The sequence below is a fragment of the Anabrus simplex genome, chromosome 1, assembly GCF_040414725.1.
Source record: "Anabrus simplex isolate iqAnaSimp1 chromosome 1, ASM4041472v1, whole genome shotgun sequence".
In the NCBI taxonomy this organism is placed as follows: Eukaryota; Metazoa; Arthropoda; class Insecta; order Orthoptera; family Tettigoniidae; genus Anabrus; species Anabrus simplex.
In genome coordinates, this window is record NC_090265.1 from 1,164,874,050 (window position 1) to 1,164,886,387 (window position 12,338).

At 41.2% G+C, this 12,338-nt stretch overlaps 2 protein-coding genes across 2 annotated transcripts in view; both read left to right on the forward strand.

The window, feature by feature from the left end:
* LOC136858363 (putative protein kinase C delta type homolog) overlaps positions 1–3,249 on the forward strand; it is a 394,811-nt gene extending 391,562 nt beyond the window's left edge. The window contains exon 6 of the mRNA XM_068225429.1: positions 3,148–3,249. The gene's annotated coding sequence lies outside the window, so the exon portion shown is untranslated. The remainder of the gene's footprint in view (positions 1–3,147) is intronic.
* LOC136858139 (uncharacterized) overlaps positions 1–12,338 on the forward strand; it is a 138,189-nt gene that overhangs the window by 18,574 nt on the left and 107,277 nt on the right. The window lies entirely within an intron of this gene.

Below are 12,338 nucleotides of genomic sequence, written 5' to 3' on the forward strand. Positions count from 1 at the left end.
CCTAATTAAGGTACAGACCCAGCATTTGTCTGGTGTGAAAATGAGAAACCACGGAAAATCATCTTCAGGGCTGCCGACAGTAGGGCTCGAACCCTCTATCTCCCGATTACTGGATACTGGCCGCACTTAAGCGACTGCAGCTATCGAGCTCGGTGCCTCTGAAATTAGCTACAATTTAAAACTAATATGTCCGACTCGTTGGCTGAATGGTCAGCGTACTGGCCTTCGGTTAAGAGCGTCCTGGATTCGATTCCCGGCTGGGTCAGCGATTTTAACCTTCATTGGTTAATTCCAATGGCTTGGGGGCTGGGTATTTGTGCTGTCCCCAACATCTCTGCAACTCACACACTACACATAACACTATCCTTCACAACAATAACACGCAGTTACCTACACATGGCAGATGCCGCGCACGCTCATCGGAGGGTCTGCCTTACAAGGGCTGCACCCGGCTAGAAATAGCCACACGAAACTAATTAAACATCTAATATCAATTCTTACCGGGGTGTGAAACCTCCGACAGTGGTTTGATATCCGCAACACGGTAACCATAATATGGGAATCGCGAAACGAACATTTAGTTCATGGTGGTCATCAACTTTCTCTGAGGAGACGGCACGGTGATCTTGATATCTGCAGTCCACTACGTACTGCCCACTAAGGTGTTCCGCAGAAATATTGCCTTTTCCCGTTGATAAATGAGTGCTACCGTTATATTATTAGATATATTCAAGTTACATTTCTACTGTATCTGACTCCGTGGCTGAAAAACCAACATTCTGGTGTTCGGGCTATGGAATTTTGAGTTCGTTTTCCAGCCTACAGGCAGACACCCTTCAGGAGAAATTCAAAAGAAATTGTCAAAAAATGCTTTCACAGCCGCAGATCTCTACTCTAGCAAGAACGATCTCGGGATTCTTCAAAATACTAATTTCTCATTTATATTACCGACACTAAATCTGAAGAAGGAACATGATGTAATTCATGTGGCTCGTGGTCTGAGTGTTCATGAGTGTTTTATGCAAGCAATTAACACACTACATTGTCTAGAACTTCCGAGCGAATTGGCCGTGCGGTTAGGGGCACGCAGCTGTGAGCTTTCATTCGGAAGATAGTGGGTTCGAACCCTACTGTCGGCAGCCCCGAAGATGCTTTTCCGTGGTTTCCCATTTTTACACAAGGCAAATGCCGGGGCTGTACCTTAATTAATGCCATGGGCGCTTGCTTCCCACTCCTAACCCTTTCCTGACTCATCGTCGCCATAAGACCTATCTGTGTTGGTGTGACGTAAAGCCAATTGTAAAAAAATTTAAACTGTTTAGAACTACACTAATATACGTTTATTCGTTTACAATAACCACACCAGTCTATAATGGGCCACGCAAGAAAACCAACAAGGAAGAGCAGTTTGATACTCTTATGTTTTCAATTCTAATTGGATTTAATCGTGATTGATTTAGTAACGCTGAGAAAAATAAGTGCTTCGTGCGGTTAATTACGTATTTCAGAAGCCAAAATAAAATGTACATATATTGTGTGAACGCATGTACCATGGATTGCAGACTAGATCCAATATGTTGTTACTAACATCTAAATCACATACCGAAATTAAAATACCGTACCAAAGTTCCCTCGACATGTTACGCTATTATATAATAGGAAACTCCACTCTCTGGAGTTTTCCTTGCTTTCTAATGAATGATCACAACTGAAAATTAAGTAACCCATTACATGAGTTACCGTTACAAATGTATCACCATATGACTGAATGTGAATACTGGATCATATGTGTAAAATATTTCTCGCCAGTGATGTATGTTACAAAATTCCCTTTGTTAGTACAAGTTTGACGCCGCTTAAGATATGAGTCACATATTATTACCTTTTTGTATTTACAACTATTGGCTTTACGTCGAACTGACATAGGCAGGTCTTGTGGCGACGATAGGATAGGAGTAGGAAGGAAACGATTGTGGCTTTAATTAAGGCACAACTTAGCATGAAAATGAAAAGTCACGGGAAACCATCTTCAGCGCTGCCGACAGTAGGGTTCGAATGCAAGGTGATAGCTACGTGACCCAAAACCACGCGGCCACTTTCTCGGTTTATTAACTTCATATAGAATATTCTCTTATGCTTAGCCCTTAGCTCTTTTTATAGGGAATTGAGGGAGATATGTTTAGCCGAGATGGTAAAGGCGTGCAGTTTCACGTGATTGGACAACGGTCAGGATATCTAAGCACATGACCCTTGGGTTTACTCAGTCTATAACAGAAATGAACACCATTTTAATTCCTTGAGGCAAAGACAACTAGAAAAGGAGCTACGAACTTTATCCCTCTTAGAGCCTTTGATATTCGCTCCTCCAAGCGGTTTAGTGGTATTGAATTAGATATTTAACTTGAAAATGATCATTAAGGGGGTGTATTGTCTAGGTGTTAAACATATGCTTGGTTTACTTGGAAGAACATGAGTTCTGTTCCCTGTCCAGTGGTTGAGAAATTTGGAAACTGGACTTTCACTTTTAGGAGATGTCTAATCGAGGCCGTAAAGGCATTCTTCATTCACCCGGAAGACGTTGCGGACAGTGGAAACCTATATTTTCCACTCGTCCAAGGGCCTTCGTGACCTGCACGGAGGTGGTTTTGATATTACTTCAATTTCTAGACAATAAGCATGGCACTTGCGTTCACTAATTGTACAACATAAATGATTTCCAGATCGCCTTCTGGAAGGAAAGACGGACGCTCATAGCACTGACTTCTCTATCGCATGTCATGCCGAGGTTTCAATTAATGGAAGTAATTATCTTCCGACTTTCACGGTACTTCATGACCAATAAGAATATGACTCCATATACAGGTGTTTCAATAAATCATTAGGCCAACTATCAGTATTTACCTCCATTGGGAAGAAGACATAACTTTCGTCTGCTATTCTGTAAGTAAGTACATCTATTAGCATAAAGGATTTATGTTGTAGAGAATGTGTCCTAATCCTTATCGCGGTGGTTCTTAGTATCAGAAGTAATCTGTTATTAAGGTCTTCGTTCGATAAATGTGAAGATATTTGCACGACGAAAGCACCAGGCCACACTGCACATGTGTTTATATGTTACTGTTGTGTGATGTAGAGCTTGCTTTACAGACTGCGATGTGAACTGTCATAAGAAGTGCGAGAAGTTGATGCCTCATCTGTGTGGGGTAAACCAGAAGCTGATTGTGGAGGCGCTGTCAGCTCTCAAGAGAGGTAGGACTACTTTATGACTTTGCTGCCTAGTTACAGTGCCCATATTTATGTAAGTCTACTGCTTACCTCAAACCAGCAGATATTGCACAAGAATATCACATGGTTTACTTTGTTGTTAGTCTTCTTCGGAACCGATAAAGTTATCTTAGTACCTTGAAGAACTAACTATGAAGGAGTCCATTCAAAAGAGACTGCATTAGAATAACACTGTTAGTCATACCTTAATTAATTTTCTGCTGTTTCTCGTTTCATTTCCTCAAAGCTGTTTCAAGGATACAGCCGATAATCTCCTAATGTGACTTACAATGTATTGTACATGTCTACTAGAGGAGATAACATAGTAGCACAGGTTATTATTATTATTATTATTATTATTATTATTATTATTATTATTATTATTATTATTATTATTATTATTATAGGCATTGTACGCCTACATAAATATATCCTTCACGAGAGGTTCATCTTTATTAATGTTATTACTGAAGGTTTAGTCGCGCAGGACTGATCTCGGGGTTCTTAAAAATACTGATTTCAGGAATCGAAATCGACTTTCAACATATTAGGTCGTGTTACGTACATATAGTACGTGTAGAAGAGAAGTTATATACAGAAAAGAATAGCCAGCCGGACACCGAAAGATCCGAACTCACAACCTCTCGATTTCGATTCCAAAACGATCGTGAAAATTCAATACATTCATTGACTTGACCCACAACGGGCGACTTGCACGCACTCTACAGTGGGATGGCAGTAGTGCCAGACCTGTAGCTTAGATCAAATACAGTAGAAATAATACAGGACATCGAGGGACTGTGATTAGAGCTCTGTCTAGTGGAGTTACTTAGCTTGTCATAAGAGCGCGTGCATTAGTTTGTGAAGTTTTTGGTGTATTTATTAGTTTGGAGTAAGTTAAAAATCAGTAAATAATAGCGTGTGTCATTATTTATATCTCCTCTCGTCATGAGTAGAAAGATACGGTATGTGGTGTGTTTTGTTATAATAATTATAAAGTGCAGAATAATTCGTGGTCCTTCTTCCGTTTCCCTCGTGACAGGAAAATGTAATTAGATATCGTGTTTTCATTTATTTTCTTCCATTGACAACGAGATTTATACTTCCTAAACATCTGAGCTACGCGACCCATATTTTAACTTGCTTAAAATATAATCTTATTTTATTGTATAGTGTAGCAGGTTCTCTTCAATACCAATGTGTTGTTGTAAGGGTGATCTGTGTGTTTTGAAATGTCAGAGAAGTGGCTTGGATAAGACATACAAGAAAGAAGGCATGTTACGCTTGAATAAGAATGATAATAATAATAATAATAATAATAATAATAATAATAATAATAATAATAATAATAATAATGTTATTTGTTTTACGTCCCACTAACTACTCTTTTACGGTTTTCGGAGACGCCAAGGTGCTGGAATTTTGTCCCGCAGGAGTTCTTTTTACGTGCCAGTAAATCTACCGACACGAGGCTGACGTATTTGAGCACCTTCAAATACCACCGGACTGAGCCAGGATCGAACCTGCCAAGTTGGGGTCAGAAGGCCAACGCCTCAACCGTCTGAGCCACTCAGCCCGGCAGAATAAGAATGATAACACCTGTTCAGAATAATTTCCAGGTCAGCGGCTTTAGAAAACCCCGACTATACAGCCAAGGGTATGGTATATTGTTACTCAAAACGTAACAACCGATACAATTGTCATGCTTTTCTTTCTTGTATCCCTCTCCTCAGATTAAAGCCGGGATCTGTATCAAAACAGAATCTCCCGAAAAGAACAAACAAAAAAATCAACGCTACCGCTCCTTCCGAAAGAGTTAGTCCATCTAAATCAAAAGACTAATCCTGCCGATCTGTTTATTGACAAGTGTCCTAATGTGTTGATACAATGTTTTTGCAAGGAAGAAAAATACTAATCTAACCGTAAATATTCAGGCAGGAATGCTAAAGCAAAAAAAAGAAGAAGAATAAAGAAAAAGTAAAAATGAATGAAAGATCAAGCCCTTTCACAGCAGTGCATTTCATATCTTGAATATATGTCTAATTTTAGTCTTTAAATAATAAACTGCTTATTAGTTCTTCTATCATTTAACCAGAATTGTTTCGACAACTTTGACGTTAATATCTTAATAACAATTTCTTTCTAGGCGTAATTTATTTATCCATTTCTGTATATGAATTTCCATTGTTACGTATTTCAATTCGGCGCGAGTTTCCAGGTCTCACCACTACGAGCGAATTGTCTCCCATTTTAACAAAGTTAAATGCGGAAGTGTCCTGTATTTGTTTATACTGTATCTGATTAGATCTTTTCCAACAGAACAAATGGGACCTAGGCCACCATACATCAATGGCAGAGCAACCGACGCGAAATCGGGAGGGTGTGGGTTCGGATTCCACCGGTGTTCGGTTGGCCATTTTTGTTCTATATTTAACATCACTTCAACACGTACTATATGTACGTAACACGACTTACCCAATAGGTTGAAAGTCCATTTCGATTACAATGAGGTCTGAAAATTCAATATTCACTGATTTCTGCTTTTTATTACCGTACCGACACTAAATCTGAAGAAGGAACGTTAAATTAGGAAAATAAGGGACATAGCCATTTACATGAATTTCAAACGGGTGAGGAATGGAATGAATGAAGCCTCGATCTAGCGGCGAGGATAGGAACTGTTCCGGCTGCCGAAGTCTGTCGCTCTCCTCTGGGGCGATGGTTATTGACTGACAGATGAAATGAAATGATATTGGAGAGTGTTGCTGGAATGTAAGATGACAGGGAAAACCGGAGTGCCCGGAGAAAAGCCTTGTCCTGCCTCCATTTGGTCCAGCACAAATCCCATGTGGAGTGACCGGTATTTGAACCACGGAACGCAGCGGTGAGAGGCCGGCGCGCTATTGCCTGAGCCACGGAAGCTCGCCATTTACATGAAATACTAATCCATATTCTTTTGTCACAAAAAGCTCTTTTCAGCGTCGCAATAACTCAACCGCAGTGGTCCACAGAGGGAGCTAATAAATACAGTGGCTTATCCGAGCAGACATTTTGATTTAACACAATTTAGGCTGCCTGCCTGTCATTTCGACGTTCCATTTTTCACTACCAGATGGAAAACAAACTAGAAAGTTTTCTTGGTAACTTACTGTATGGCTGACTTTTTATTAACTTTCAATCAAGTCGATAATCAATCACTACTGATCTGCATTTAGGGCAGTCGCCCAGTTGGCAGATTCCCTATCTGTTGTTTTCCTAGCCTTTTCTTAAATGATAGCAATAAATTGGAAAATTATTGAACATTTCCCCTGGGAAGTTATTACAGTCCCTAACTCCCCTTCCTATAAACGAATATTTGTCCCAATTCCTCCTCTTGAATTCCAACGCTATCTTCATCTTGATATTGTGATCTTTCCTACTTTTAAAGACACGACTCAAACTTATTCTTCTACTGATGTCCTCCCAGGCCATCTCTCCACTGACAGCTCGGAACATACCACTTAATCGAGCAGTTCGTCTCCTTTCTCCCAAATCTTCCCAGCCCAAACTTTGCAAAATTTTTGTAACGCTACTCTTTTGTCGGAAATCACCCAGAAAAAATCGAGCTGCTTTTCTTTGGATTTTTTCCAGTTCTTGAATCAAGTAATCCTGGTGAAGGTCCCATACACTGAAACCATACTCTAGTTGGGGTCTCACCAGAGATATGCCCTCTCCTTTACTTCCTTACTACAACCCCTAAACACCCTCATAACCATGTGCAGCGATCTGTCCTTTATTTACAATCCCATTTATGTGATTACCCCAATGAAGATCTTTCCTTATATCAACACCTAGATACTTACAATGATCCCCAAAAGGAACTTTCACCCCATCAACGCAGTAATTAAAACTGAGAGGACTTTTCCTATTTGTGAAACTCACAACCTGACTTTTAACCCCGTTTATCAACATACCATTGCCTGCTGTCCATCTCACAACATTTTCGAGGTCACGTTGCAGTTGCTCACAATCTTGTAACTTATTTATTACTCTGTACAGAATAACATTATCTGCAAACAGCCTTATCTCTGATTCCACTTCTTTACACATATCATTAATATATAAGAAAACATAAAGGTCCGATAATACTGCCTTGAGGAATTCCCCTCTTAATTATTACAGGGTCAGATAAAGCTTCACCTACTCTAATTCTCTGAGTTCTGTTTTCTAGAAATTTAGCCACCCATTCAGTAACTCTTTTTTCTAGTCCAATTGCACTCATTTTTGCCAGTAGTCTTCCATGATCTACCCTATCAAATGCCTTAGATAGGTCAATCACAATACAGTCTATTTGGCCTCCTGAATCCAGGATATCTGCTATATCTTGCTGAAATCCTACAAGCTGAGCTTCAGTCGAATAATCTTTCCTAAACCCAAACTGCATTCTGTCAAACCAGTTATTAATTTCGCCAACATGTCTAATATAATCAGAAAGAATGCTTTCCCAAAGCTTACATACAATGCATATCAAACTGACTGGCCTGTAATTTTCAGCTTTATGTCTATCACCCTTTCCTTTATACACAGGGGCTACTATAGCAACTCTCCATTCATCTGGTATAGCTCCTCCGACCAAACACTAATCAAATAAGTATTTCAGATATGGTGTTATATCCCAACCCATTGCCTTTAGTATATCCCCAGAAATCTTATCAATTCCAGCTGCTTTTCTAGTTTTCTAGTTGTGGGGTAACCTTCTAGGATGTCATTAGACATCTTTCATACACCGGTATCGTGCGATATGGAGGGTCGAATGGACTTTCTTCCACCGTTAAAAAACCGACAACCTCCTATGATCCGGAGGTGGACTCACTACCACTGCTCCATAGAAGGAGTCGCTGAAGTACCTAAATCGAGACAACTGTCGTTCAGTGCATTACTAACTCGACGTATCCCAGAAGGCACAACATCGTCTGGGTTTTAAAGTTCCCCTGCTGTTGGGGAAAATCGGACCAGAGGAAAATATAGTTGATAAACGTGAACTATGGAAGTATTCAATTGAAGATTAGTCATATTTCATTTTGACACCAGCTCTGTGGAGGAGTAGAATAATAATCCGAATGATGAGTACAGTGCTTTAGTGTAGGGCAGCACCATGAACTAACAGTACGCTGTGGACGGTTGAAAGAGAGGGTCGGCGGATGCAGAGTGGGGTTCGGCCCACGAGTCGCCACGGCTGGTCCGTTGTTCGACCGGCCAACCGCGGCTCTACGCCTCTGCATTCGGGAGATGGGCCTGGGGCACAGAGCCGGATTTCACGCCTGGCCCCACCCGTCGGCTGTCCTAAGAATGGTTTTCCGTGGTTTCACATTCTCCTGCACTAAGGCGAATGCCGGGACAGTTCCTAGTACAGGCCACGGCCGCCAACCCTCTCACCTTCTCCACACATCTCATTCTCCGATACAAATCTTTAGGCTTGAGAGACGGCGTCACCGTCTAGGAGGCCCGCCCCCCCCTTCAGGGGACGAATTAAAACATTGACTTGTAGTAGTAGTTGAAAGAGAAAACCATAGCATTTCACCAGATGTGAGAACCCTGGAAAAAGTATTCTATGGGCTCAGTTTTGAAATATTGTAAAAATGGCGAGTATTTGTTTTATACCTTCAAATTTTAGAATGATTTAACTTACAATTGGCGCCTATTATTAATTATTTAGAAAAAATCACAGTGGGCAAAACAATTGCTATTACACAACGGTTGTCGCCGAAACAGTTACGTGCAGACAACCGGTTTATAAAACTGTTGCAAAATAACGTACTCCTACCGATATGGATAGAACAGTGCGCAACCGCGGCAGCGTCTCACGATACCGACCAGCCGGTGATCCACATCATTCAAACCAGTACAAACTGATATATAAGAAGTGAATTAATTTACGTATTTCAGTCACATAGCATAAACATGGGATAAAGATTCCAACGTGCGTGACCAAGAACACAGTTTTCCAACCACCCTGAGCCAAAAACGAAAGTCCTACAAAATTGATAACATTTTCTTCGTCGAAATATAACGTTGTAAAATGTATAAACAACGTATAGAAACATTCCATTGTACATTGTGTTAAAATTTGGATTGATCAGATAACGTGTGTCCGGAGACGCAGAAGTGCCGGAATTTCGTCCCGCCGGAGTTTTTTAACGTGCCAGTAAATCTACCGACATGAGGCTGACGTATTGGAGCACCTTCAAATACTACAGAAATGAGCCAGGATCGAACCTGCAAAGTTGGGCTCAGAAGGCCAGCGTTCCACCGTCCGACCCGTTGTGAGAGTGTCTTTGTAATTACAGAGTCCGGCTCCATGGCTAAATGGTTAGCGTGCTGGCTTTTGGTCGCAGAGTCCCGTTCGATTCCCGGCAGAGTCGGGAATTTTAAGCAACATTGGTTAAATTCGCTGGCACGGGGGCTGGGTGTATGTGTCGTCTTCTTCATCATTTCATCCTCATCACGACGCTCAGGTCGCCTACGGGAGTCAAATCAAAAGACCTGCACTGGCGAGCCGAACATATCCTCGAACACTCCCAGCACTAAAATCCATACGCCATTTCATTTCATTTAATTACAGAGATGGGTTTGAAATAGTATATTTCTATTAGTTTTAAATGATTAATGTTAGGGCATCTAAAGATCCGTATTCTGTATTTCATGACTGAGTGGAGTGTAACCAGAATAACTAACACGATTAACTCAGTAAAGCTACGAGTAACTGTCCCTTCCATCACTCGAGCCATGTTTGCATCTAGCATAGCACTGTACTGTATTGTGGCTCGTGGTGACGTCAGGCTCATCAGTCAAGCAGCGCAGATCTCCGGAATGGCCTACCTGACCTGTGAGTTATTCTACTGTATTACATTGAAAAACCCCAGTTTCAGTACCGGTTGTGAAATTTTGAAACGGGCACTGGTGAAGAACGCAACAGCAGAGCGACACTGCAACTGCAAACTGTTACTTTGTTGCAATAGTTTCGTTCAACAACGGTTGTGTTCCCGGCTATGACTGCAAAGGTTTATGCCTTCAACTACTGACTCAAGGCACTCGTAGACTGAGAAGAGTATTGAAAAGTAAGGAGTCACAAGATTATATATAATTCAGTGACAGCTGCTCCTGCTTATCGGTAAGGTAAGGTAATCTTCTTAGAATGTGGTAGATTTAGTTGAAACACTAATTTAATAGTTACGGGCTGAAAATAAAGAGATGGAAATAATTTAACTAGCAGAACGCACTCGTCGTTGATGGAGTGATAGTTCATGATGTCACTCACTTTTTTGGTACCCATCGTTGACGTGCGCGCAGTCATTTTAAGACATTGGTAACGAATTGAGTTCAGGTAACAGCTCTGTGTGAATAAGTTACCAAAGGCCTCTTCATGCACTATATTAGTGGCCATTCACCTGCAGCAAGAATAAAGGAGTCACTTCTTTTACTGACTCTAGACATTGTTTAATACAACTTCCTCCATTAGGAGACTGTCACAGGGACAAAGTATGTCGACTACAGTAGTTTGTCTTCTAAGTTATTGGTGAGTTTGCTTGTGTACCAGATAGAAATAACAATCACAAGGATCAGGAATAAATATGGAATGTGGCATGATGTAAGGTTCTTCAAATGTTATATAGATGATTGCGGAGTATGGTTATTGAACCTCGTGTCCGACTCGTTGGCTGAACGGTCAGCGTACTGGCCTTCGGCTCAGAGGGTCCCGGGTTCGATTCCCAGCCGGGTTGGGGATTTTAACTTTAATTGGTTAATTCCAATGGCACGGGGGCTGGGTGTATGTGTTGTCTTCATCACCATTTCATCCTCATCACGACGCGCAGGTCGCCTACGGGAGTCAAATAGAAAGACCTGCACCTGGCGAGTCGAACGCGCCCTAAGATATCCCGGCACTAAAAGCCATACGACATTTCATTTCATTGAACCTCGTATTGCGGCGATAGCGATGTCGTGAAGTCGTGTCCGGTTGAGATCAAATACCGCTCACTGATCCCTATATCTCCGGATCCAAAAGACTTAGAAAGCTGAAATTAGGAACATAGGTTCATCTTTTGCCCTAGAAGTGCACTAAGAAAGGGTTTTTCAAACTTCAGCTTCTGTCCTTGACTTCGGTCCTTTGCCCAATAGCATACGCTAATAGAGGCGAAAATCGAATTTGTCATACAAGAACAAGGTAAAACTCATTTTAAATCTTATGACGCGAGGAATAAATCACGGTATACCTCTTTGGGCCCTAAAATTAATCGTTTTCGAGATATTGGCACGACACTGCCACCGCTCAAAGTACTGGACAGAAGATGTTGGCAGACGCATGGACGAGCCGATCGGAATAATTCCAAGTTCCGCTTGGGAAAACTGCGTAAGACATGCAGAAAGATTGCAGGAAGAGAATTGCATGGTACTCACTGGTCAACTCTTGTTCTTTTCCGACCCCGACGGTGTTAGGTTCTCGAAGCCTAGCGAGTCCTTCATTTTACGTCCTTCTTGGCCCTCGTCTTTCTTTGGCCGATATCTTCATTTTTCGAAGTGTCTCACCCATTCAATTTTTTCCCTCTGATTAATGCTAACAGTAACAACCACCACCACCACAACACTTCTTAATACTTTCCACCTTTTCTACCTTTTTGGTCACAACGCTGTGGTCGTTATACCAGCCTTTCCTAGAGTTCCTGTGTACTGGCGTTCCTGTTACTCACAGCTGACTATTTTCCTTCGTTTTCTTTCCATATTTATATTTTATACCTCGAAAAGCAAAGATGGGCTTCTGCGTGCAGCTGTCTCATTTTAAAGCAGCACGATCAAGCGTGCTTCTGCGTACTGTCATACTACTTCATAGAGCTCAATGAAATAACTTTTATTCGTCATGTACATCTTATTTTATTTTATTTTTTCAGAGTCATTTTGGTCACATTGATATAGTTGCTATACGACGTTTTCCTTCCTGTTTACCTACAGCTGATATATAAGGGCATATAAGTCTCTGGTATGACCCCAACTAGAGTATGGTTCCAGTGTATGGGACCCTCACTAGAATTACCCGATTC